Source organism: Neophocaena asiaeorientalis, unplaced genomic scaffold, assembly GCF_003031525.2.
Source record: "Neophocaena asiaeorientalis asiaeorientalis breed wild unplaced genomic scaffold, Neophocaena_asiaeorientalis_V1.1 scaffold149, whole genome shotgun sequence".
Lineage (NCBI taxonomy): Eukaryota > Metazoa > Chordata > Mammalia > Artiodactyla > Phocoenidae > Neophocaena > Neophocaena asiaeorientalis.
Genome location: NW_020174442.1, coordinates 7,644,907 through 7,649,962, shown reverse-complemented (window position 1 = coordinate 7,649,962; position 5,056 = coordinate 7,644,907). Strand labels below are relative to the sequence as shown.

General features: G+C 32.9%; 1 non-coding gene across 1 annotated transcript; it reads right to left on the bottom strand.

Annotated features, from left to right (window-relative positions):
* Positions 1 to 671: 671 nt before the first annotated feature.
* On the bottom strand, positions 672 to 778 carry LOC112407786 (U6 spliceosomal RNA). The gene has a single exon (XR_003004833.1). It is a non-coding gene; the product is annotated as a U6 spliceosomal RNA (small nuclear RNA).
* Positions 779 to 5,056: the final 4,278 nt, after the last annotated feature.

The following is a 5,056-nucleotide window of genomic DNA, read 5'->3' as shown; positions in this document are numbered from 1 at the left end:
GTTGCTTACTTATTTTATACATTGTAGTTTGTGTCTCTAAATCCCATACCCCATCTTCTCCTCTCCCCCTTCCTTCACTCCACTAGTAACCACTAGTTTGTTCTCTAAATATGTGTCTGTTTTGTTACATACAGTTGTTTGTTTTATTTTTTAGATTCCACATATAAGTGATAACATAGAGCATTTATCTTTTTCTATCTGATGTATTTCACTAAGCATAATACTCTCTAGGTTCATCCATGTTGTTGCAAATGGCAGAATTTCATTCCTTTTTATGACTGAGTAGTATTCTATTATATATATAAATATATATGTGTATATATATATATATATAATGTCTTCTTTATGTATCTGTTGATGGACACTTGGGTCACTTTAATATCTTGCCTATTATAAATAATGCTGCTATGAACATTGGGGTGCATATATCTTTTCATATTAGTGTTTTCATTTTTTTTCGGATATATACCCAGCAGTGGAATTGCTAGATCATATGGCAGTTCTATGTTTAGTTATCTGAGGAAACTCCATAATGTTTTCCATAGTGTGTGCACCAATGTACAATACCACTAACAGTGTACTAGGGTTCCCTTTTCTCCACATCCCGGCCAACATTTGTTATTTGTAGATATTTTGATAACAGCCATTTTGATGGGTATGAGGTGATATCTCATTGTGGTTTTTGCTTTACGAATTTGCATGTCATCCTTGGGCAGGGGCCATGCTAATCTTCTCTGTATTGTTTCAGTTATAGTATATGTGCTGCCAAAGTGAGCACTCTCATTGTGATTTTGATTTGCATTTATCTCATGATTAGTGATGTTGAGCATTTTTTCATGTGCCTGTTGCCCATCTGTATATCTTCTTTGTAATAATATCTATTCAGGCCTTCTGCCCTTTTTTTTTTTAATTGAGTCATAATAGCTGTTTATATGTTTTGGATATTAACCAATTATCAGTCATATCATTTGCAAATATATTCTCCCATTCAGTAGGTTGTCTTTTGTGTGTTGTCAATGGTTTCCTTTGCTATGCAAAAACTTTTAAGTTTAATTAGGTCCCATTTGTTTATTTTTGCTTTTATTTCTTTTGCCTTAGGAGACAGATCCAGAAAAATATTGCTACGATTTATGTCAAAGAGTATCCTGCCTACATTCTCTTATAGGAATTTTATGTTTTAAGGTCTTACATTTAGGTCTTGACTCCATCTCGAGTTTATTTTTGTATATGGTGTGAGGAAATGTTCTAATCTCATTCTTTTACATGTAGCTGCCCAGTTTTCCCAGAACCACTTATTGTCTTTCCTCCATTGTATATTCTTACCTCCTTTGTCATAGATTAATTGGGAATAAGTGTGTGGGTATTTTCCTGTGTTCTCTATTCTGTTCCATTGAGCTATATGTCTGTTTTTGTGCTAGTACCATGCTGTTTTTGTTATTATTGCTTTGTAGTATAATCTGAAGTAAGGGAGCATGATACCTCCAGCTTTGTTCCTTTTTCTCAATATTGCTTTAGTAATTCAGGGTCTTTAGTGGTTTCATATAACTTTTCAGATTATTTTTTTTTACTTCTGTGGAAAATGCCTTGGGTATTTTAATAGGGATTGCATTAAATCTATACATTGCTTGGGTAGTTTGGACATTTTAACAATATCAATTCTTCCAGTTTGAGAACATGAGATATCTTTCCATTTCTTCATATCATTTTCAGATTTCGTCATCAAAGTTTTATAATTTTCAGGGTATAGGTCTTTCACCTCCTTGGTTATGTTTTTTCCTAGGTATTTTATTCTTTTGATGTGATTGTAAATGGGATTGTTTCCTTAATTTTTCTTTCTGGCAGTTCATTATTAGTGTAGAGAAAAGCATCAGATTTCTGTATATTAATCTTGTATCTTGCAACTTTACTGAATGTATTTATTAGTTTTAATAACTTTTTTGGTGACTTCAGAGTTTTCAATATAAAGTTTCATGTCATCTGCAAATAGTGACAATTTTACTTCCTCTCTTCCAATTTGGATGCCTTTCATTTCTTTTTCTTGTCGGATTGCTGTGCTAAGCCTTCCAATACTATGTTAAATAGAAGTGGTGAGAGTGGACATCCTTGTCTTGCTCCTGTTTTTAGAGGAAATGCTTTCAGCTTTTCAGCACTAAGTATGATGTTAGCCGTGGGTTTTTCATAAACGGCCTTTATTGTGTTGAGATGTGTTCCCTCTATACCAACTTTCATGAGACCTTTTATCATAAATGGGTGTTGAATTTTGGCAAATGCTTTCTCTGTGTCTATTGAGATGATTATGCGATTTCTATCCTTCCTTTTGTTAACGTGGTGTATCACATTGATTGATTTGCAAATATTGAACCAACCTTGTGTCCCTGGAATAAATCCCACTTGATCATGGTGCATGATCCTTTTTTTATAGTTTTGAATTAGATTTGCTAATATTTTTTTGAGAATTTTTGCATCTATATTCATTATTGAGATATTGGCCTGTAATTTTCTTTTTTCCTAATGTCTTTGTCTGGTTTTGGTATTAGGGTAATGTTGGCCTCATAGAATGAATTTGGGAGTGTTCGACTCTCTTCAGTTTTTTGGAGGGTTTTGAGACGGATAGGTATGCTCTTCTTTATGCGTTTGGTAGAATTCCCTAGTGAAGCTATCCAGTTCTGTGCTTTTGTTTGCTGGGAGTTTTTTAATTACAAATTCAATTTCATTACTAGGGGTAGGTCTGTTCAGATTGGCTATTTCTTCTTGATTCAGTCTTGGGAAGTTGGATATTTCTAGAAATTTGTCCATTTCTTATATGTTGTCCAATTTGTTTATGATTTTTTTTATCCCTGTTGTATCTTATTTGTCCTCTTTCATTTCTTATATTGTTTATTTGAGCCCTCTCTATTTTTTCTTGATGAACTTGTCCAAATGTTTATCAATTTGTTTTTTCTTTTCAAAGAACCAGCTCTTGGTTTCATTTATCTTTTCTTTTTTTTTTTTTTTTTTGGTCTCTATTTTATTTATTTCTTCTCTGATCATTATTATTTCATTCCTTCTGCTGACTTTTGGGCTTGTTTGTTCTTTTTCAAGTTCCTTTATATACTAATAGGCCAGGATTTTTATTTGAGAGTTTCCTTGTTTCTTGATGTAGGCTGTATCATTATAAACTTCCCTCTTATAACTGCTTTTGTGCATCCCACAGATTTTGGACAGTTCTGTTCCTATTTTCGTTTGTCTTGAGGTATTTTCTGATTTCTTCTTTGACTCAAATTTTTTCCAGTAGCATGTTTTTTAGCCTCTATGTGTTTGTGCTTTTACTATTTTTCTTTGTGTAAAAGATTTCTATTGTTGTGATCAGAAATAATGCTTGATATAATTTCTATCCTTTTAAACTTGTTGAGACCTTTCATGGCCTTGCATGTGATCACTCCTGGAGAATGTTCCACGTGAGTTTGAAAAGAAAGTGTACTCTTCTGTCTTTAGATGGAGTGTCCTTTAGATATCTATTAACCTGACTAGTCTGTTGTATCATTTAAGACCACTGTTGACTTTTTGGCTTTCTGTCTTTGATGTAAGACATTGATGTAAGTGGGGTGTTGAAGTACCCTGCTACTATTTATTATTGTCAACTTATCTCTTTATGTCTTTATTATTTGCTTTATATATTTAGGTGCTTCTCTATTGGGTGTATATATATTGATGAGTATAATGTCTTCTTCTTGTATTGATCACTTTATCATTATATAATGTCCTTCTTTGTCTCTTGTTATAGAGTTTGTTTTTAAAGTCTATTCTGTATCATGTGAGTATTGCTACCCCCACTTGTCATTGCCATTTGTATGAGAAATATCTTTTTCCAGCTTCTCACTTTTGTCTGTGTGTGTCTTTAGTTCTGAAGTGAGTATCTCATAGGCACCATATAGAAGAGTCTTCTTTTTTACCCAATCAGCCACCATGTTTCTTTTGATTAGAGCATTTAGTCCATTGACATTTAAAGTAATGATTCATAGTTATGTACTTATTGCTATTTTATTTCTTGTTTTCTGTTGTTTTTGTAGTTCTTCACTGTTCTTTTCTTCTTTTAGTTTCCTCCCTTGTGGTTTGATGCTTTTCTTTAGTGGTATGTTTGTATTCATTTCAGCCTTGTTTTTCTGTATCTATTGTAGGTTTTTGATTTGTGGTTACCATGGGGTTTGTACATGTTGACCTATAACTATATCTATTTGTTTCAAACTGGTACTCCTTCAAGTTCAGACACTTTCTAAAAGATCTACATTTTTTACTCCCTGCTCCCACATTTTGTGCTTTTGATGTCAGACTTTACATCTTCATGTTTATTCCTTTACTCATTATGTAGTTATACTTGATTTTACAGTTTTTGTCTTTTAATTTTTGTACTAAGTCATTGATCCTCATTCTTTATTATATATTTGCCTTTACTAGTGGCATTTTTTCCCTTTCCTAGTTACTTCTTGTTCTTGCTTCTTTCTTATTTCTTGTTATAAGCTTTTCTTTTCCACCTTGAGAAGACCTTTTAACATTTCTTTTCAGGTCAGTTTAGTATTGATGAACTTTTTCATTTTTGTTTGTCTGAAAAGCTTTTAACTCTCCTTCTATTCTAAATTATACTTTTGCTAGGTAGAGTATCCTAGGTTGCAGGTTTCTCCCTTTTAGCACTTTGAATATATCATGCCACTCCCTTCTGGTCTTCAAACTTTCTGCAGCAAAATCAGCTGTTAGCCTCATGGGGTGTTGCTTGCATATGCCTCTGTTTTTCTCTTGCTGCCTTTAGAATTCTTTCTTTATCTTTAACTTTTCCATTTTAATTATAGGTCTTGATGTGGGTCTATTTGGGCTCATCTTTTTGGGGACATTCTTTGCTTTTTGTCTAGATATCTGTTTCCTTCTTCAGTCTTATGAAGTTCCAGCCATAATTTCATCAAATACATTTTTTGATCCCCTCCACTTTCTCTTTTCCTTCTGGGACCCATAAAATGTGACTGTTTGTGTACTCAGTGTTATCTCAAAGATCCCTTAAACTGTTCTAATTTTTTAAATTTGTCTT